Genomic DNA, 24,106 nt, shown 5'->3' with positions numbered 1-24,106 from the left:
GCACACAGACGGGACAGATTACAAAGTAGAGCTTTTCTTTTTGGGGAGAAGAAAAAAAAAGTGGGGTAGGTTTTCGATCAAAAGGGATCGTAAAAGGGGGGGGGGAGAACGATCAATAGGGATCGTGTATCACAGACATGTCATATCTATCTATAGATAGATAGATAGATAGATAGATAGATAGATAGATAGATAGATAGAGACACAGATAGATAGATAGATAGATAGATAGATAGATAGATAGATAGATAGATAGATAGATAGATAGATATGTTTCTTTATTAGCCACACAGGGCTGCACACAGATAGAACAAATTACAAGGTAGAGCTTTTCTTTTGAAGGTATTAAAAAAAAAAAAAAAAAAAAAAAAAAAAAAAATAGGAAGGGGGAGGTTCGATCAAAAGGGATCGTAAAAGGAGAGAAAGAGGACAAAAAAAAGGGGGGTAAAAAAAAAAAAAAAAAAAAAAAAAAAGGGGGAGAGGAAAAAAAAAAAAAAAAAAAAAATGATCAATAGGGATCGTTATCACAGAAATGTCAATATGAAGTGTAAAGGGGAGGACAGGTGAGGTTTACCCGTGGAAAGAAAAGCCTACGGAAAAGACCACGGTAACCTCGGTCAATGAAGTCACATAGATAGATAGATAGATAGATAGATAGAGACACAGATAGATAGATAGATAGATAGATAGATAGATAGATAGATAGATAGATAGATAGATGGATAGATAGATAGATAGATAGATAGATAGATAGAGACACAGATAGATAGATAGATAGATAGATAGATAGATAGATAGATAGATAGATGGATAGATAGATAGATAGATAGATAGATAGATAGATAGATAGATAGATAGATGGATAGATAGATAGATAGATGGATAGATAGATAGATAGATAGATAGATAGATAGATAGATAGATAGATAGATAGATAGATAGATAGATAGATAGATAGATGGATAGATTAAAGCCCTTCAATCATCATCATCATCATCATCGTTTAACGTCCGCTTTCCATGCTAGCATGGGTTGGACGGTTCAACTGGGGTCTGGCAAGCCCGAAGGCTGCACCAGGCCAGTCAGATCTGGCAGTGTTTCTACAGCTGGATGCCCTTCCTAACGCCAACCACTCCGAGAGTGTAGTGGGTGATTTTATGTGCCACCGACACAGGTGCCAGACGAGGCTGGCAGACGGCCACGCTCGGATGGTGTTTTTTATGTGCCACCGACACAGGTGCCAGACGAGGCTGGCTGACGGCCACGCTCGGATGGTGTTTTCTTATGTGTCACCGACACAGGTGCCAGACGGGGCTGGCGGACGGCCACGCTCGGATGGTGTTTGTTATGTGCCCTCAGCACGGAGGCCAGTCGTTGCGGTACTGGCTACGATCACGTTCGGATGGTTTTCTTATGTGCCACCGGCACTGGTACCACAAGGATACAAATTCCATTGATGTTCATCTATTTTGATTTGGTTCGATTTGATTTGATTTGATCTGATTCGATTCTCACTTGCCTCAACAGGTCTTTACTTTTGTAACTTTTTGCTTACTGAACAGAACAATAAAACTATGTAAATATATATAAATGAATATAAGTGTGTGTGTGTGTGTGTGTGTGTGTATACTGTGAACATGAAATGGTAATTATTTCTCACTGGGTGAAGTATGTTTTTTGTTGATCTTACCTTAGCAGAACAGTAAACTATATATGTGTGTGTGTGTGTATGTGTGTGTATGTGTATATGTGTGTGTATGTGTGTATGTTTGTGTGTGTCTGTGTGTGTGTATGTGTATGTGTGTGTGTGTGTGTGTATGTGTGAGTATGTGTGTGTGTGTGTATGTGTGTGTGTGTGTGTGTGTACTTGGCTGTGTTAACAAATAAACCATAGCTATTGCATTTTCCTACTGCGAGAGATTTTGAATAAATAAATAAATAACTAAATAAATAAACAGAAAAATAAATAAATAGAAAAATAAACAAATAAATAAAATAAATAAAGTAATAAATAAATAAATATACGTTTTGAAATTTCCGTAACTTACGACCGGCTCTCGTCGGCCGCAACTCCGTGAACTTCGCGAACGTTCGTAAATATCCGTGAAATTGAAGCACTTCCGCTTCGAATCGGTTTTCTTCAAACCTGAATTTTTTCATTTCTTCGAAACTTCATTCTTGGATTATTTTACCACAAAAGATGGAATTGGTAAATATATACACATATATATATATATTCATGCTTAATTGCCTTTGTGCTTCCATATATTTGATATTCTTTATTAATATAATTTACATAATTTTGTTTTTTTCTGTTTAATTGTCTGTTTTTTTAAGGCTTTTGTCTAAAAAAAATTCACCTCAATGTCGCTTTTATTGCAAAAACCCGACCAGCCTGGGTTTCATCATGATTTTTACCATAATTTTACCATGATTTTATCTAGCTATATCAATCTATTTAGGTGAAATTATACCTTATATGTATATATATATATAAATATTACGTTTATGTATTTGGTTTGCAAGATTTTTGATGTGAAACAGATATGTGTTGAAACAAGATATTGGTTGTAGTTAGGTAGGAATGGTCATTTTTGCCAGTTTAGCCAATAAAATATTATATATATATATATATACATACATATATATATATATGAAACAAATTTAGTTTGTTCATCAACTCTCGGATATTAGAATGTAGGATTATTTATTCATTTAACAAAATGAGAACCTTAACAGCATACATATGTATCTTATAATTCAATACGTATAAGATAAGAATACAAATTATTATATATTTCTTTATTGCCCACAGGGGGCTAAACACAGAGGGGGACAAACAAGGACAGACAAACGGATTAAGTCGATTACATCGACCCCAGTGCGTATCTGGTACTTAATTTATCGACCCCGAAAGGATGAAAGGCAAAGTCGACCTCGGCGGAATTTGAACTCAGAACGTAATGACAGACGAAATACCTATTTCTTTACTACCCACAAGGGGCTAAACATAGAGGGGGACAAACAAGGACAGACAAACGGATTAAGTCGATACATCGACCCCAGTGCGTAACTGGTACTTTATTTATCGACCCCCGAAAGAATGAAAGGCAAAGTCGACCTCGGCGGAATTCGAACTCAGAACGTTACGGCAGAGTTCAAATTCCGCCGGGGTCGACTTTGCCTTTCATCCTTTCGGGGTCGATAAATACAAATTATTATAAAAGTCATAATATAAATTATTGAAATCACTTCTTACTTCTTATTTATCTTATCTTATCTAGTTTCAGCTCACGAGCTGTGGCCATGCTGGGGCACCGCCATTGGGTACTATATATATATATATATATATATATATATAATAATTAGAAAGAAACCACCTTTTATTAATTCAAAATGAACAAGTAAATTACACAACCTAGGAAATTACATATAATAGAAATATTAAAATTAAATTAACAATAAAATACCAAAGTCGTATATTTGGTATATATATATATATATATCACCGTGACCGGCCAGGCTATCAGATGTTGCTACACATCGCTGGTCACAATGCACTTCGCATTGTTTTAGCCTTCGAATGATACGCCACCCCGCTGGCCAAGCGATCTATATATATATACTACGTTTATATATTTGTTCTATATATATATATATATATAATATATATATATATATATATATATATATTATATATATATATATAATAATTAGAAAGAAACCACCTTTTATTAATTCAAAATGAACAAGTAAATTACACACCTAGGAAATTACATATAATAGAAATATTAAAATTAAATTAACAATAAAATACCAAGTCGTATATTTGGTATATATATATATATATATATCACCGTGACCGGCCAGGCTATCAGATGTTGCTACACATCGCTGGTCACAATGCACTTCGCATTGTTTTAGCCTTCGAATGATACGCCACCCCGCTGGCCAAGCGATCTATATATATATATATTACGTTTATATATTTGTTCTATATATATATATATATATATATATATATATATATATATATATATATATATATATAGTACGTGCATTTAGTAAAAGCTTTTTGAATTTTATTTATTGCTTATGTTTCTGTTTAATCCATTCGCCGTAAATAACTAAAGCCTATTTATTGTTCACTGGTCACGTCTGTCACACCCATGTTATGAGCATGATGACACCGCTTTCCAAACTTATTCTATCCTGAATTCTTTATATGATTGTCCCCCGAAATTTAAGAACCCATATTTTATGGACAAACCCTCCTCGCCACTCTAATTTTAATGAGACATGAAACATAGGGTGAGTTATATTCATAAAAAGAGTATGAAAAGTTTCATTACTTTGGAATGGTGAATGCCATTTTTTTTTTATTTACTGAATCGTATTTAAGAAATTTTTTCGAAACTCCAGGATTTTTTTTTGTGTGTGTGTGTGAAAAACACTGGCATAAGGAGACAATCTGGTTGTTTTCTTGGCCCTTGTCTTCCTGATTGAGTAGATTTTAAGATTAAAAAAACCCCATTCCAAATGTAATTATGAATGTGATGTTCTTTTTTTACTATTTCAAGAGGGTAGAAAACAGCATTTTATAATCACAAGTAAGCTCACAGTATTGTATTTATTTATCTCGTATAGCTGAAAGTGACTGGAAATTCTGCGCTGTACAAACCTTGGGGCACTGCTCTCTATAACTCGACAGATTTCCCTACTCACCAAACATGAGGGATAATAGGGCTAATTAATTAATAAACTCTTGGAAATTACTCTGTCTCTAGTCTGTGTATACGTGCGCATCCATATATATATAAGTTCAGTAAAAATTTAGATTTAGTTGAATATGGTACTTAAGTTAAAGGCACCGGAATTTAGTATGGTATTATCCATGTAATTCAAAATGGGATGATTATAGTCAAAATAAGCAACAAGGATATCCTTTGATCATATATATATATATATAATCAAGGATATCCTTGTTGCTTATTTTATATATATATATAAGCAACAAGGATATCCTTTGATATATATATATATATATATATATAAAATAAAAGCTTATAACTGATTAAGTGCTGGGTGTTGTGATAAAACGTCACCAGTATGAGGACACCATTCTGTCTAATAAATCTTAATGATGAGAAATATTTTTTGTCACTCATAAACTTTTTAATAAAAAAATCAGTGTTGGCTGAATTCACAATGCAATTAATTTGTTGAGTAACTTTACATTCCATGGAGTCGCCTTTAACTATATATAACGTTTAATTCGATTGGTTGGCATCTCATTCGCCACCTGTTTGTTTCATTGCATCATCAGAATCGGTTTTACGAGGGTTACTTGGTATTCAGTGATGACGCTGACGCAAAAATAAACCACAGATGCTATCACTGAAGTAAACAACGATTACCGACAAAATCCTGGCTAAGACAGACATGGCTAGACTTTCATGCCTCTCGGCTCTTTATATTCTGGGTTCGAATCTCACCAAGGTTGAACTTTCGTTCTCCCGGAGTCAAAGCACCAGTCATGTATGGAGGGCGATGTAATCGACTGATCCCCTTCCTCTCAAATTGCCAGCCTTATTCCTGAAATGAAAAATAACGAGAGGGTGAATAGATTGGTCAAATCGATGAAGCGTCGTAGAAACGTTAGCACGCCGGGCGAAATGCTCAGCGGTATTTCGTCTGCCGTTACGTTCTGAGTTCAAATTCTGCCGAGGTCGACTTTGCCTTTCATCCTTTCGGGGTCGATAAATTAAGTACCAGTTACGCACTGGGGTCGATGTAATCGACTTAATACCTATGTCTGTCTTTGTTTGTTGCCTCTGTGTTTAGCCCCTTGTGGGTAATAAAGAAATAGAAATAGGTATTTCGTCTGCCGTTACGTTCTCAGTTCAAATTCCGCCGAGGTCGACTTTGCATTTCATCCTTTCGGGGTCGATTAAATAAGTACAGTTACGCACTGGGGTCGATATAATCGACTTAATCCGTTTGTCTGTCCTTGTTCGTCCTCTCTGTGTTTAGCCCCTTGTGGGTAGTAAAGAAATAGGTATTTATTTTGACTCTTGACGTTCTAAGTTCAAATCCTGTTGAGATCAGTTTTGCCTTCCAGCTTCTCGAAATCGATAAAATAAAGTACCACTCATGCACTGAGGTCAATTTAATAGACTACTAACCGCCAGCCTTTTTGCTGGTCTTGTTCTAAATTCGAAACAAGAATTATTATTGAGATCAATAAACTATCTATGAACCCCCATCCCCATTACCAAATTCGTAGTCATGTGCCAGTATCTAAAAGTTATTCGTTATTTCCGAGTATTACAATAATTTGTCATAGTGCTGTGACTTTTTTAACCGACTTCCAGAGATGATTGTGACGACACAGAAACCCATTTGAAAGCAGTGAATAATATAACCACACAGTCAGATCGTTTTGTTGTCTTTTATTTATGTTTTCTCCACAAAGCAACTGTTTGCTATTTTATTTTTTTATTTTTGTATGGCTTAACAAACACACATAATCCACCTGTGCGTTTGACAATATAGAAATAATCCATTTGGCCTTGGTATGTTATTGGCAAAGTTCATTCCGTATTAATCATTAGACCCGGTGTGATTACACATCTACAATTTGTTCTCCATCAAAAGCTTTCCACCAGATGCGGTGGAGTCTGATCTCGTAAGAAAAGCACCAGGAGGTTGCCTAGCAGGCCCACCTCCCACTATCGACCTCCAGCTAGGTTATTTGACAGGGATCGAAGTGGTTAGTGGTTAATAACAAACTGGAGTCTGAGATATCGTCACTCTTTAGCAGTACTTAAGGTCCTGTAAAATGTTGCCCTTTCCCCCCATTTTCACTAACCCATAAAAAAGATTATAAAAACATCTGATTAACTTCATTCTATTTATTATTTTTTCGTTGTTTACGGCTTTCCGGTCTCCTTTCAATGTCAGCTGCTCGACTTCTAGAAATGTCAGCCAAAGTCCCTTCGACATTCGCATGAAGTGAAAGCACACTTGAATAATGTAGTAGGATATTGAATACAGTGTCTGAATAAAATATGTGATAGTCCCGGTTGGCATGTCGTTCGATAATAGGTTCTGCTCGGTGAGACATGACACGTATCTAAATAACCACCACCAACTATTTAGGGCCGTGGTAGCTTTTAGTATTTTTGTTTAAAAATGAAGTTTCTTAGTTCAAAAGTAGTTTGAGACTATACATCCATGAATATGGAACTTCGTTAAATGAAAGCCTAGCTTAGAAAATTACTGAAAGCTTTATTCATCTCGGGATGAAATGAAAAGTATCAGACGAATGTTTTTTTGTTGCTTAACCCTTAGCTCATATCTCGCAGAACAAGGATCAAAAGCATTCTAGCTGTGGACATTCCGTTTCTTTGCATGTCAGAGTTTATTACTGTTCAGTGTATCCTTATTTATTAAGGCCCCTGGCTTTGGTAGCTGTTTTAAACAAGGCCTTTGTCATCGGCTTGCTTCAGCAGGTAATTTTGGGTCAAACAATAGTGGGGAGAGAGAGAGGTAAAAAAAAAAAAAAGGCGGATTTCCTACTCGAAGTACGTGACTGGCTGTGACTTCTTTCTTTTTCGTTTTTTTGTACGCCGCGCCTTTGCGCGAACCTGTGCGTTACTTTGAAGTTTTCGAGTTCAACATCCTTCATCGGGTTATTTTAGGTTAAACAATAAAAGAGAACACATAATATAACTGTCTATGACTTTTTTGAAGTAATTTCACACACAACATTCCCAACCACACAAAACCATAGCTGCTATTTTTTCTCATGCCGCGCAAAATTGTGCGTAACTTTTCCGTTCTCGTTTTCTACAATTATTTTGAGATTTAAAAATAGATTGTCAAAAATTTTATAGGCGCAGGCGTGGCTGTGTGGCAAGAAGCTTGCTTCCCAACTGCATGGTTCCAGGTTCAGTTCCACTGCGTGGGCTGACCAAAGCCTTGTGAGTGGATTTGTTAGATGGAAATTGAAAGAAGCCTGTCGTATATATATTGTGACCCACTTCGGTCATGAATGACCATGGGATAGCACCTAGAAAGTTACCCTCCGAGGCACAAGTCGGGGCAAGGTTGTTTATGGAAGACCAGCAGTCGCCCACGCATACCAGCCTCCCCTCTCCACACCACCGATGTTATCCAAGGGAAAGGCAAAGGGGCCGATACAGTTTGGCACCAGTGACGTCGCAGCTCATTTATTAACGTGCAAGTGGCTGAGCACTCCACAGACACATGTACCCTTAACGTAGTTCTCGGGGAAGATTCAGTGTGACACAGAGTGTGACAAGGATGGCCCTTTGAAATACAGGTACAACAGAAACAGGAAGAAAGAGTGAGAGAAAGTTGCGGTGAAAGAGTACAACAGGGATCACCCCCCCCCCTGACGGAGCCTCGTGGAGCTTTAGGTGTTTTCGCTCAATAAACACTCACGACTGCGAGTTTGCTGCCCTACCCACTGGGCCTCTGCGCCTCCACACACACACATATATATATATATATATATATATATGTGTGTGTGTATATTTGTGTGTTTGTGTCTGTTTGTCCCTCCTCCATCTTGGTGTTTTTACGCCCCCATAAATATGCGCTTTGGCATAAGAGAACAATGGAATAAGTACTAAGCTTACAAAGAATAAGTCCTGAGGTCGATGTGTTTGGCTTAAGGTGGTGCTCCAGCATGGCCGCAGTCAAAATTTTGAAATGCCGAATTGTTTTCACAGATTCGGAATCTCTGCAGTTGAAAAAGTGGGTTTCTGAAGAAAAAACCGCCCCAAAAACAACTGAAAGGGGGTACAGTCCATGTCACCTCCGCCATCTTGTGGTTACAATTGTGAGGTTGTGAGTTCGAATCCCGGACTGGGCTGCATGTTGTGTTCTTGAGTAAGACACTTTATTTCACGTTGCTCCGGTTCACTCAGCTGTAGAAATGAGTTGCGATGTCACAGGTGCCAAGCTGTATTGGCCCTTGCCTTTCCCTTGGATAACACTGGTGGCGTAGAGAGGGGAGGCTGGTATGCATGGGCGACTGCTGGTCTTCCATAAACAACCTTGCCCAGACTTGTGCCTGGTATGGTAACTTTCTAGGTGCAATCCCACGAGCAGTCATGACACACACATATATATATATATACAAAAATTCTATAATTATGAGTATAATTATAATTAGTGTTCAGCAAAATTTGCTTCACCACATACCGAAATTTAGAAATAGCAGTTAAACTACTATTTCCCAGACAGCAATACTCAACAATTCACGCAGGTAAAGAGAAAAAAATAACGAATCCACCGGGCTTTGATTAATTGTATATGCGTTTCAGAGTTAGAGAGATGTGAAAAATGTAAAATCCTATTTCTACTCTCTCATTCTCCTCTTCAGTACAGTAATTCAAGATTTTAAATTTGAGAGCACTGAAAATTAACATACTTATCTGACCAAGCGACATCAGACTACGTGTATCCAACGACCAGTACTTCCGAATTCAAACAGACGAATGAGATTTCTTATTCTTCCTCACTCACCCACGTGTGCCAACGAGTAAAATTCCGCAGAAAACTGCAGTTTACTATCAGAGAGAGAATTATATTATCAATAATAATAAAGGGTAAAATTAATTAATAATTAGTAATTTTACTAAGTAGTTCGGTATGTTAAAAGAACCATTATCGGTAAACTTACACAAAAATTCTATAATTTTATATATATATCATCATCATTTAACCTCCGCTTTCCATGCTAGCATGGAATGGACGATTTTGACTGAGGGCTGGCAAACCAGATGGCTGCACCAGGCTCCAATCTTGATTTGGCAGAGTTTCTACAGCTGGATGCCCTACCTAATGCCAACCACTCCGAGAGTGTAATGGGTGCTTTTTACGCGCCACCGGCAGGGGGGCCAGTCAGGCAGTACTTGCAACGACCTTGCTTGAATCTTTTTACACATGCCACCGGCACAGGTGCCAGTAAGGCGACGTTGGTAACAATCATGCTCGAATGGTGCCCTTTTATGTGCCACTGGCATGGAAGCCGGTTAGCCGCTCTGTCAACGATCACACTCAAATGGTGCTCTTTGCACCCCGCTAGTACGGATGCCAGTTATCAAATGTGATTTTGATTTCGCTTGCCTCAACAGGTCTTCACAAGCAGAGTTTAGTGTCCAAGGAAGGAAAAGGTATGCATAAGCGGGCTGGTTACGCTCCTGGCATGGGCCACATGTTATGGTCTCATTTGGCTTGCCGGGTCTTCACAAGCACAGCAAGTAATATTAGGGTAATAAGAATTATAGAAATTTTTATTACCAGTGGCCTAGCGCAAAGAAATTAGTCAATAGACTATATATTATTCACATAAAATATCGTGTACATGATATATATATAGTTTTAGTCATTTTGATTGTGACCATGATGGAGCACCGCCTTTTAGTTGAAAAAATCTACCCGAAAGGGAGTGCGGCCCATGACCTTTACCTCCACCATATGAGATTAGCAATAAGGATACTGACTGTTATATGATGTGCCTCGCCGAAACTTCACAAATCGTTCGTTAAGTTATCTGTGACTGAAATTTGTACACTCCTCCTCTCCAAACATCATAAAACTCTGGGCTGCTAGAAATAGCTGCCAAATCTCATTCAAACTATATCCTTAAAGAAAGACACCGAGTGATGTTGCACGGGGGCAGTGGAAGTACACTATTGCTGGTGAGTGGGGTGATGGAATATCTTTCATCGTATGTTCCTTTGGTCAGTGCTAAACAACTGCGAGGTATCCTATAGTATTGTGCCCACTGTTACATGAGTTTCTCTTTAGTTCTGGCGTGGATTGTTTAAGAATTTCTTTTAAGATGTGTGAACTTGTTGTCCTACATAACAAACCCATCCATATAATCACCATGTGATGAAGCTAACTGAAGGACAGAGAAATTAAGATAAACATGTTGTTAATGAAAGTGAGTTACGAGAATCTACCAAGTGCCAATTGCATCTCCTCAGCTATGCTCTATCTTAGTTTGGTTGAGGACCATAATGCACACTCTGACTTGCAGTAATTATTTCATATGGGAGGTATAGTGTGACACTCTGCATATGTTACTCTCTTTCCATTGTTCTATCTCTATACGTCCATAGATTCTGATGTGGGCCACAGCAGAGGCAAGCAAGGTGAACTCAAAGCCCAACAGTTGCTGCTTGTGTACACTTATTGTTGGATATGATCCCAGTACAGTATTTATTGACCAGTGAGACATACGATGCTGTAGCTCTTATTGACTATATACTCCTTATTTTTGTCTGGACCAAACAAGGGATAAAGTATCTTTAGTGGATATTGTTGTGTGTTTTGGTGTTTACATGTGACAGAAATTGTGGTGGTTGAAGCATTCTGCAGTAAGAAGCTGTACCTGTCATATGTCATGTCCAGCTGTTCTTTTATTTTTAGTATATTTTGTTTCGTTGTGTAGAAGTTAGTGGAAGTTGTTTTAATGCGTAGTTATATGAGGAATTCAGACATTTCCCCTCATCAGTAGTTTCATGACTATACAGTGAAAGCTGTTTGATGACTATTGATTATCCAAACGTTGAGGTTGGAATATAGAGGAATGCGGGTGTAAATCATAAATTCAAAATTGCGTGTGGTTAGACAGTTCAACAGGTTAGAAGACGTCATGCTTCAATGTCTGCTTTGGTATTCTATGACTGTGTACCCTTCCTAATGCCAACCATTTTGTAGGAATATTCTCTAACTTACTTGTACTTGTTGTGACATTCACCCTGGGCGAGTTGAGTCTGCTTCTTCTACCACCCTCGAGGCATCTCGAACCATGGCAGCCCACGCATGACGGTCCTGCGCCAGTTGACTGGAGATAGCGAGCCGTGAGCTCGGAGAGGTCTTCTTTGATCGTCGTAACCCAGGTCATCAGTTGCCTGTCCACGCGTTTCTGCCAGTTGGGGGAAGGATATCACGGCTCAGTTCACTCACCGGACGCCTACATGCATGGCCAAACCACCGCAATAGCCATTGCTGAAGGACAGATGGAAGGGGCCGCAGAGACAGGCGAAGTTGGAGATTGGCGGTGGGAACTCGATTCACCCGATGGCAGCGAAGAATGCACCGGAGGCAGTTATTGTCGAAGACTTCCATCCTTCATTGATCGACCACCCGCATAGGCCACGTTTCACAGCCATAAAGAAGTACTGTATGAATGACGGCCTGATATATTCGCCCTTTGGTCACCAATGAGATCTCCCTTCGGTCCCACAGACACTGTGGAATATTCTCTAATGAAAGGTTTGGCTTTGTGAACTATCTCTAGTATTTAGGACAAATCACTGGACATCACATCTTATGAGGTCAGTCAAAAAAAAAAGGGACTAAAATTCATATTATTGTGACTTTTTCACTTTCCACATACAAGATTCTACTGTGAGTTCCCTTTTCACTTTGTCTAGGCAAGAGTGTTATTCATGAAAAATTTTATTCAGCTCTTCAGTTCTTATTCTAAAACCTTGTAATTAAACTTGATAGTATTTTGCTGTAACTTAGAATTCTGTTCACACATTGAGGACGTTGGCACACTTGAGTTGAAATAGTAACCAGCAAAGAATTCTTTACACTTTTTAATTTTCTAAATTTATCTATCTCTCTGATTCTGTCTGCCTCCTTTCACTCACTCATAACATGGCCTAGTCCATTGGTTCTCAGTAAGAGGTGGTGAGGAATAATGAAAAGTAGGTGGGCAAATTGCTGTTTACTTAAATTAGATGCTTTTAAACTTTTTAAACTTGTTTAGCACCGTGGTGAAAACAAAATGACGTTAATGCAAACTCTTATTTTGCCTTCTCATTAAAGGAGACAGAGTGGAAGGCAGGGTCTAAAACTTTATTTTGTAGATAATGGAGGTGAGAGTCTGGTATACTGTTAACAGTACTGCGGTGTGTGTATAGTTAGGTTACTTAATTCCCAAACTGCTTAATATACCCAGCAATAGACAATACATTAATTTCATTTCACTTTGGTTTTGGTTTTCTCCTGCTGTAAGCTGTAGTAGCACTGTAAATTGGCAAGTGTTTTTTTTTCTCATTGCTTAGTTCAGCAACTGTTACATCATCATCATCGTTTAACGTCCGCTTTCCATGCTAGCAACGGTTGGACGGTTCGACCGGGGTCTGGGAAGCCAGAAGGCTGCACCAGGCTCCAGTCTGATCTGGCAGTGTTTCTACAGCTGGATGCCCTTCCTAACACCAACCACTCTGTGAGTGTAGTGGGTGCCTTTTTTGTGCCAGGTGAGGCTGGCAACGGCCACGATCGGTTGGTGCTTTTTACATGCTACCGTCACGGAGGCCAGTCGGGGCGGCGCTGGCAACGGCCACGTTCAGATGGTTCTTTTACGTGCCACCGGCACTGGCATCACAACTACAATTTCCATTGATTTTTGAGCGATTTCGATTCCGATTTCACTTGCCTCAACAGGTCTTCGCAAGCAGAGTTTTGTGTCCCAAGAAGGAAAGGTATACATAAGTGGGCTGGCTACATCCCAGGTAGAGGCCATGGGTTAGGGTCTCACTTGTCCTGCTGGGTCTTCTCATGTACAGCATACTTCCAAAGGTCTCGGTCACTAGTCATTGCCTCGGTGAGATCTAATGTTCGAAGGTTGTGCTTCACCACCTCATCCCAGGTTTTCCTGGGTCTACCTCTTCCACAGGTTCTCTTAACCGCTAGGGTGTGGCACTTTTTCACACAACTATCTTTATCCATTCTCGCCACATGACCATACCAGCGCAATCGTCTCTCTTGCACATTACAACTGATGCTTCTTAGGTCCAACTTTTCTCTCAAGGTACATGTAGGAACTTATTAAACCCTTTAGAATTCAAGTTACTGTCAAATGTAATGCTTATTTGTCTTTTATTTGTTTCACTCATTAGACTCAGAATATTAGAAATGAATGACACCGTGCCTATGACAGACACTTGTTTATGGCTATCATGTGGTGTCAAGGCAAGAAGGCACACCACATGTTCATATATCTATATATATTAACATCATCATCATTTAACATCCATTGTCCATGCTGGCATGGGTTGGATGGTTTGACCAGACCTGGCAAGCTGGGGTGCTGCACCGGACTCCAGTCTGATTTGGCGTGGTTTCTCTGGCTGGATGTCCTTCCTAATGCCAGCCACTTCAGAGTGTGCTGGGTGCTTTTATGTGGCACCGCATGGACACTTCTACACGACCCTGCCACAATACTTTTCACCATCAGAGGGACCAATCTTAACACTTCTGCTGCAGAGACTGGTCCCTCTGGTGGTGAAAAACACTCATGGCAGACACACAGTGGCTTCTTTCAGTTTCAGTCTACCAAATCCACTGAAAAAGCTTTTGTTGACTTGGGTCTGTAGTAGGGGACTCTCGCTGAAGGTGTCATGCAGTGGGACTGAACTCAAAACCATGTGGTTGACAAGAAACTTCTTAACCACTCAGCCACTTAACCCTTTCGTTACTGTACTTATTTTGAGATGCTCTGTGTTTCTTTCAATTATTTTAAATATAACAAAGAATTTAGTAAAATAACTTTATCATTAAGCTTGTGATAGGAACATAAATTGTGACTAAGGTTTGGTGGAAGATTTTAATTCAAAACTTATGAAAACAAGACATCTGTACTAAAGAGCCAGAGCCAGTTTCAGCCGGGTTGGTAACGAAAGGGTTAATAGGGTCAGTTATTTATCAATGAATATTTCATATGTCATGGGTTCTTAATATGTGTAGATTTTTTTGTACCACTTATTAATAAATGAGTGAAACTGTTGTAAATAAAATGTTTACTTGTAAATGAAACGATATTGTTTACAAATAACAGTTAATTAAAATAGTTAGTATATATCACCAAGGTTATTGAGTAGTTGGGTGATTTTTATAATTATGATTTGTAAACAGAAGTGAAATGTTTAGAGTTTTCCTTAAAGTTAGTATGTTTCTTAGCCTTTGTTCAGATCTCACTGTGCATAACACTCCCTCGGAGAATATGGAGCAGATAGTGAGTGAGGAATAGGGAAAAGTAATTTCTTAAATAACCTCTTATACCTTCTTTATTGGCAGCTTACTTATCATCATTATTTCACTTGCTGATTAATTCTTAAAATCAGACGTCATTATATGATAGCTTGTGTATGCTAGAAATGTTATGATAACCTACATCAGAAATGTCAAGGAAATATGAGAGCCAACGTAAGCACCTTAATCCATTAATACAGTGGCTAAGTCTTCCTTGATTACATATATATATATCATCATCGTTTAACGTCCGCTTTCCATGCTAGCATGGTTTGGATGATTTTGACTGAGGGCTGGCGAACCAGATGGTTGCACCAGGCCCCAATCTTGATTTGGCAGAGTTTCTACAGCTGAATGCCCTTCCTAACGCCAACCACTCCGAGAGTGTAGTATATATTATATAAATATCAGAATTCTGCGAACTACATGAATAAAGCTACTATTTGTGTATATATTTCTTTCCAGATTTTTTTGTACCATTGTTTTAGAGACAAGCTTTTCTTTTGGAGAGGATGCTGGACCATTCAAATTATTTTCTTCATTCAGGCCGGATACTGTAAACTAATGTGTGCCGAATTACGTCTTGTTCAGAGTTAGAGAATTTGAACTCACAAACTTTTGAGTCTGGCGTCTTAAGTCTCAAGCCATTGAAAGAGCCTCTCTGTCAGTCATGGGTAAACTGCAGCTTGGGAGACTTCCTGAATGGCATGCCAATCAGAAAATTACCTGGAATCTTTTTTTTTTTTTTTATGCAGCTTGTTTGAAGTTGAAAATGGTTACTCATGCCTGCTTTACATGATAGCTTGACATGCTAGAAATAGGTCAAATCTCTCTCAAATCACAACATTCTTCCATTTTACAAAACTTGTGCATAGCTAAGGCACAATAAATATAAACTGTTGACTTGTCCTTGCTTATTTCCTACTTCATTTCTTCTCCTATGGTAATCCCACTGTTTAAATTGTGAAGTCAATCTTGTTAGTTTTGTTCTAAAATTGTGTTTCTGTCTTCTGGTTGGTGTTTGTTCTTCCTGGTTAAAAGTACATAAAGAGCAACCTTGGCTAATTCAACTGGATTATTTTCCACTTGTCAAGGTTGTAGAATTGTGATCTGGCTTAATTTAATAGGATTCTCTTACTTGTTAATTTGATCACTTAATATATTAGATTATGAGATTTCATACAGCTCAGTGGTAGATACCAATTGAATAGTCATTTTCATTACAGCTGAATTCATGTACAAAATTGGTCATGTGTGTTAAAGAAGTTGTGAGGGAGTGGAGAAGAAAAGTGCATTGATTTGTTATATTTGGTAAGAACCTGTGATTTGGGTTTATGAAGCTGTTTATTCTCCATATCAACTCCGATCAAATAGATTTTTGATTAAAGGACATGCTGTGACCATCATGTCTTTGTTTTTCAGATATGGTGTATCTAGTATCACATTTTTTTGTCTGGGACAGTAAGGTGTATTTTAAAGGAGATTTATCTGCCATTTCTTGCACATCAAAAGGCATTACAGAGTCTTCCTAATGTTAGTGAAGAAGCTGTGTTTAATGGTAGCTGGAGCGAAAATGAAGACAGAAAACCACTGGAATGGGGTCACTTGACATAAACTGGATTTGTGTACCAAGACCCATATTGTCATAAAGTAGTGGGTCAATTAATATTGATGACTAATGAGCAGGAAATGATGGTAATTTTAATTAGATTGTTGAGTAGCTCATACCTTTACTGAATTCCTGCCAGGACTAATAATGGAATTGTGATACTTGATTTCACTGAATGTAGCTAATCGGTGATATGCTTAGAGAAGGTCTACTAAGCTTGAAAATAACATAGAAGCCATATGCTAACAAAATACCTTACTATTCCAACTGTGTTGTGTTTAGTGTTTCACATTCAGCAAATCTGTCTCGGTTTTTTTTTTTTTATCTCTTTATCATATACAGCAAGTTTACTTAGCTTTACTGTTCACTACTCATGAATTTTTGTCCACTGTTCACACATAACCACCTCTGACATATGTTCTACTTAGTTTGCCCTCTTCCAATCCCTTTACTTCTGCCCAGGCCCACATCACTGTACCCTACCACTTACATCTACATCAAACACCTTAATCTCTGTTCTATATTTAAGAGATGAGGAATTATGTACATTATTTACATTTGACAGATATTTGTCTTCATCTTGTTTGTTGTTAACACAACGTTTTGGCTGATATACCCTCCAGCCTTCATCAGGTGTCTTGGAGAAATTTTGGACCTGGGTTCTCATTCCTAAGGTATTTTTCAACATTATTATTATTGTTATTATTATTCAGGTCACTGCCTGGAATCAAACTCAGAATCTTGGTTAGTAGCCCACGCTCTTAACCCCAAGATTCCGAGTTCGATTCCAGGCAGTGACCTGAATTATAATAACACTGAAAAATACTTTAGGAATGAGAACCCAGGTCTGAAATTTCCCCAAGACACCTGATGAAGGCTGGAGGGTATATCAGCTGAAACATTGTGTTAACAACAAACAAGATGAGGACAAATATCTATCAAATGTAAATAATGTACCTTAATCTCTTTATAAAAATCCAAGAGTTAAAAGAAGCCCTTTATTTTGGTAGGGATGAGGAATGAAAGTCTGTATGACATAGTGAAAGACAAACATAGAATATTCACTGTCAATTGAGATTGCCCCTTTAAATGAAATAAAGAAAACAAATCTTATAGTAACTGTTTATGAAGGCCAAAGAAAAGAGGAAATAATTTTTAGAAATTAAGAATTTCATAAAGCTTGATTCTTAGAAGAAAATTTCTTTGCAGGCAAGTTAATTTGCTGATGAAACCGTATAAGACTGATTACATGCCTTTAGCTGCCAGAAACTACTCTGTACTATCTGTATCAGCTTTCATCATATAACACTTTCTTTGGTAATTAATGACAGAGAAAATGAAAGAATTCAAATGATTTGCACAATAGTAAAAATTCTAGACACAGATAAACAACATAGCAATTTCTGATTACAGCTAACCAGTAACGTCTTCTATTTCTATATTAACTCTTCAAGCTTTATTGTTGACTGAATAATTGTAAGACAAAAATTGCAATGCTTATGGAATGGCAATACCAGTTGTTTTAACTGAAACAAAATGCTTCAATCAGTGATTTAGATATTTGGGGTTGTGTTGTACTGAATGCGGAATGATGAAATGATGTGATCCAAAGTGACCAAGAACAGCTGTACTATACATCTCTTGATTAAAGCTTAACTTATACCTGGTTAAATCAGTGTCTGGATAGTTTTAAGGTTACTTTGAACTATTTCATGTATATATATTTAAAATGTATATATATATCAAGTCATTAAGAATGAAATGTCTGATTATCTTATGTACCAAGTTTGACAGAGTTACATCATCACTTTTTGAAGTGCTATTCATGGTGTCTGATTATATTGAGTTTTCTTTTGTAAGTCAATTTTTGTGAACCCTTGAAGAGGTCAAAAATTTGTGTTGTTAATGAATAAGGAACCAGTGCATCCCAGACAGCTCGAAATATCAGTGAGGTATTTGGTGAAGATGTGGCAAATGAACACACTTTATGTCAATGGTTTGAGAAGTTCTGGTCTGGTGACTTTACTCTTGAAAATCAGTCTTGTGGTAGACCTGAGACCAAGGTGGATAAGGAGCTGGAAACTGTAGTGGAAGCGGATACATCTCAAACTACATGTGAGCAGCAAAGTTTGATGTTTCAATTCCAACTGTATTGGACCATCTGAAACAAATCAGCAAGGTAAAGAAGCTGGACAAATGAGTACCACATGAACTGAACGAGTATCAAATGACACGTCATCTTGAAACTTTCTGTTCTTTGCTGTCACGGAATAAAACTGAATCATTTTTGCATTGTATTGTTATGTATGATGAAAATTGAATTCTTTTCAACAATAGCAAGTGTTCTGCATGGTGGTCGGATAGAGATGAAGTGCCAAAACACAATCCAAAAAGAATATTCACCAAAAAAAAGCTAATGGTGTTTGTTAGGTGGTCCAGCACTGGTGTCATCCTCTACAGCTTCATAAAACCTGTTGACTCAATTACAGCGGATGTATACATCAATCAACTGGATGAAATGATGAGTGAACTTACAATTAAACAACTGAGATTGGTGGTCAATAGAGACAGGCCAATTCTCTTGCAAGACAATGCTCAACCACGTGTTGCACAAAGAACGCAATTCAAGTTACAGGAACTGAACTTGGAAGAACTCTGTCATCCACCATATTCACCAAATCTTGCACAAACTGACCATCACGTCTTCCAGGCATTAGACAACTTTTTGCAAGGAAAAAACTTCAAATCTGAAGGTGGAAAAACTGCCTTGTGTGATTTCATCACCTCTTGCTCTCCAGAATTCTTCACTGTTGGCATAAGCTATTGATAAAATGGCAAAATTGTGTTGATAATTTAGGTGCATACTTTAACTGCATTGCTTTTTGTTGAAATAAAGTAAAATAAACTCTCACTTCAAAATCAGACATTTTATTCTTAATGACCTGATATAACTGTTGTCCTTCAAATAAAGCTGTGACTTAAACTTACTTTCTGCACCCATCAAAGTTGCTGAAATAAAGGAAAACTGAGATATAAAATGAACATTAATTGAGGAATTAATTCATTAAAATTGCTTTTTATTTTTAATGTTATTTATCTAATATTTCTTTCACCTTTTTTTCTTTTAGATTTCAGACACATATCTACTACAAACACAGACACCCAATCTTGATTCCTTAAGATCGATTTTATTGTGAACTAATCCAGGTATCTATTGATTTTTATTGATTTCATTCGACATTCTTTTGAACATGTGAATGGTTTGAGTGCATTAGCTAGTAGTGTTTGATACAAGAGAAATAGCCTTGATCAAGCAGAACCTACAATCAAAACAATTCAACCATGACCGTCATGACCTTTCTCTTTAGACATTATATCTAATATTACACTATTTCATGTCTTTTTTTTTTTCCTTCAAAGACAATAAGCCACCGTTTCCAGCAGGTAGAATCAGGCTTGCTTATTGGTTTGTTATGCCTAAGCAACAGTTATTGATATCTTCTATAATGTAGTAATATCATTTGTTACTTTGAAGTTTCTATTTACTCGCCTCACTGGCACGGAACAAAACATTCGAGCGAGGTCGTTGCCAGTGCTGCTGGACTGACTCCTGTGCAGGTGGCACGTAAAAAACACCATTTTCGAGCGTGGCCGTTGCCAGTACCGCCAGACTGGCTCTTGTGCCGGTGGTACTTTAAAAGCACCCACTACATTCTTGGAGTAGTTGGCGTTAGGAAGGGCATCCAGCTGTAGAAACTCTGCCAGATCAGATTGGAGCCTGGTGCAGCCATCTGGTTCGCCAGTCCTCAGTCAAATCGTCCAACCCTTGCTAGCATGGAAAACAGACGTTAAACAATGATGATTATGATGAATATAATAGTAATATTAACTTAGAAATATTTTGATGGAATACTAGTTTTTCTTGATCCTAATCTCATGGCCTATTTAGTATAATCTGGTGGTGTGCAGTGGCAACAGGAGTTAGTGATTACAGAGGAGAATCTGATATACATTTTCTCTATTTTGGTAATCTGTAAAGAAGTTTTGTCTTTCTGTTAAAGTTCATCACTGTCATGTTTATGTTATATCTCTGAGAAACTAGTCTTTTTTTCTTTCTAATTTTGATTTTGAATCCTAGATACATGTATGGTCATGCAGATAAAAATTTCACTTCATAACTGCATGATTTTGGGTTCCATCCCAGTGTGTGAAACTATGAGCATATGTTTTCTACTATAAGCCTCAGATTGGCTAATGTCTTTTGGATGAAATTGGTAAATGGAAACTATGTATACATACAGACACACACATACATATATACATACCCATACACACACACACACTCCCAAAATTAAGGAAACCAACTTTTTCCAATTTTACCAAAGCAAAATAATTGTTATAATTTTGGGTCTGAGTGTTGCAGTGCAATACTAAACACAATCAGGACACTGCCACATTTATTCGATATGACCACCTCTGTTTCAAATCACAGCCTTAAGTCTAGGTGTGAATGCTTCACACGTGGCACACAGCTGTTCTTGCTGAATCGAAGCCCATTCTTGGCACAGTTTTGCCTTCAGAGCATTGAGCTAAGCATGAGGAATGCTTGAGACTTATATCTCCAAAATGGACCAAACACAAAAATCCACCAGGTTGAGATAAGGGTTTCTTGAGGGCCATACATCCTTACCTATGAATGACAATGTTTTTCTGAATCCAGTGTTGTATTTATTTGGTGCTGTGGGATGGTGTCAAGTCTTGCTGGACACTCCAAGGTATACATTGAAAGTGCTCATTCACCCATGGAAACAGTTCAACTTCCAGAATGTTGCTAATGTATCACTGGGTGTTAATTTTAACACCTGAGGGCACAAAAAAAGACCTTCCAGCTGGCTGTCACTGGAGGTGAATGTAGTGTGTGATGAACAAGGGTGGAGGTGCAGTTGAGGGAAATAAGTGTGGAGATGGGTAAGGTGAGATGTATAGTAGTGTTTCAGGAAGGGGAATAGGTCAAAACATTGTTGAGTGATGTGCAAAGTGTTGGAGCAGTGGAGAGAGAGAGAGATATAGAGGTATGTAAGGGGGTTATAGTAAGTAGGGGCATGAAACCTAGAAAGTTCCTGTCTAGGTCACTTTACTGTGCAAAGTTTCTTCATGGAAGACCAGCAGTTGTCTGGGTAGGAAATCTCCCTTTCTCCCTCCCACCAATGTCATCCAAGGGAACAAAACACACATAAACAGAAATAGATGTATCAACATCCTTTACTAATCCTAAACAGTACTCTGGATGCCTGCCATCAATAAGTGCAGGGTGAAGATCAGATTGTACAACACTTGTTAGAACAGTGAAGTTTGCTTAGTAGCGAGACGTGGGCCTTAACTGCTGGAGACTTGAAAGAAACGCTGTGATGGGTGTGTAGTGTTTGTGTGCATGAACACCAGAGTATAAATGAGCTAAGAGAAAACCTGGGTATAAAAGGAATCGGGTGTAGTGTGCAAAAGAGGTTGCTGTACTGTAAAGGGCCAGTGAGGCATATGGAAGATGACTGTTGCATATAAAGGGGCCACATGCTCCAAATTAATGGAAGTTGTGGAACAGAATGACCAAAGAAGGCTTAGGACAAAAGAGGGAAGGTTGACCTGAAATAACAAAAGAGAAGAAGAAACATAGTGACATCAATATATGGTGCTACAGAATGCCTGTCCACCTCTACCAAAATGCACCCTAATACATGGATAGTGCTTAAGAAACTGTGATTGTGTGTGTCTGTGTGTAATATGTATAAAATCCCATCTCTGTTAACCACCTTTATGATTATATATGTGTCTATTGCCTTTGTTTTTCTTTTTGAAAATTTTTATATTTTTACTTAAATTTCAGAATTTTTCTGGACTTCTGGATTTCCCAATGTACACCATGTCTGGACCAGAGAGAAAGATTACCTCCGGCATGGAGGAATCTTCACTTTTACAGAAATTCTCTAAGCCCTCGACAAACCATGCGGAGCCGATCTCTATGCTTCAAAGAGATTCCTCGGACCATAAGCAACCTGCATCTGACTTGAATTCCTCGGCCAGTGCAATTTCCTGGTTTTTCAAAAGATCCATGCCAATGTCAGAGCGAGAAATAAATGCTATGGCACCTTTATCGTCTTGAAGGAAAGATTTCTGTGGCTTAAGATTTTTTTCGCCATTGGTTATAGATACTTTTTAAATATATTTATTACAAAGAAAAAAGAACAGTGAAAACAACACCAATAAGAGTTGTTGTTGTATGAAAGCATTAATTGGATAAAATACATAAAAACAAAAGGGTTTCGAAATTTCATGGCATCAAAGTGTTGTAGTTAGCATTAATATAAACATTTGGTGCTTGTTTGAAATGGTTGGAATCTTAAATAGGAGCCGGTAGCTTTTGATAAACACAGGTGAGTGTTTCCGTTGGATATAACAACACTCACTGCCTTCTTTTATGTGTACCTCTTCCAGCTTTGTTTGACCAAACCTATGTTGTGTTTTACCAGTGGTTGTTCATATGTGGAATGGCAAAAATGAGAAATCACACAAGAGGAGATGGACCACACCAACAACAACAACAACAACAACAGCAGCAACAGCAAAGAAAAAAATTCAACATGTCACGCCTACATAAATATCTATTCTCATCTATAAATTCTATATGTATCATACATCTATCTACAGCTTCACACAATATCAGAGACATGCATACATGTACACATCTCTGGCCCACTAAGGTCAGCTAAGAATAGGGGATTAAATATGTATGAACATGTGTATTTGTATATGTAAGTGTATATGGGTGCGAATGTGTGTGTATGTATGTATGTATGTATGTATGTATGTATGTGGGTATATGTGTTACTTATGCATTTAATTTGCCTGTACGTACTGGAATACACATCCAGTAGCTTTTTTTCAGTTGAACAATATAACCTTTGGGCCAAAGAAATCTAATAAATTATATTCTGTATTTGCTGTTTTATTTTGTTTTAATTTTACTTTCTATTGATCTGTTGAGACAATTGATACTTTGGCAGCGGACTGGCAGAAGCAACGGAGTCAAAGAGAATTCTTCACAGTATTTACTTACAGCTTTTATATGTGTCTTACGGATTTTAACTTTGGTGCAAAAGTAAGTCAAGATATTATTGAAAAAAAAACTGAATTTGTTGACCTCTGGAAAAAGACCTTTGACAGGGTCGTTCGTTTTGTAATCTAGTGGTTGCTAAAACTGGGGTCAGACAGCTGGCTTATGAGTGCCATTCAAGTCATGTACAAAGGTGCACACTTTGATTAATGCTGAGGAAAACGATGTGCAGCGGATGCATCTCAAGTAAACCCAACAAGTGGCAGGTTATCTCCGTTATCTTAAATTAATTACTATAA

The 24,106-nt window shown here is 37.8% G+C and overlaps 1 long non-coding RNA gene across 1 annotated transcript; it reads left to right on the top strand.

Annotated features, from left to right (window-relative positions):
- The first annotated feature begins 2,080 nt into the window (after positions 1 to 2,080).
- On the top strand, positions 2,081 to 23,690 carry LOC115232665. Its single transcript, XR_003883649.2, has 3 exons — positions 2,081 to 2,209; positions 19,828 to 19,906; positions 22,581 to 23,690. It is a non-coding gene; the product is annotated as an uncharacterized LOC115232665 (long non-coding RNA).
- The last annotated feature ends 416 nt before the right edge of the window (positions 23,691 to 24,106 follow it).

This window comes from Octopus sinensis, linkage group LG2 (assembly GCF_006345805.1).
Source record: "Octopus sinensis linkage group LG2, ASM634580v1, whole genome shotgun sequence".
NCBI classification, from domain to species: Eukaryota; Metazoa; Mollusca; class Cephalopoda; order Octopoda; family Octopodidae; genus Octopus; species Octopus sinensis.
The sequence above is the reverse complement of the archived record's forward strand: the minus strand, read 5'-3'. Positions and strand labels throughout refer to the sequence as shown.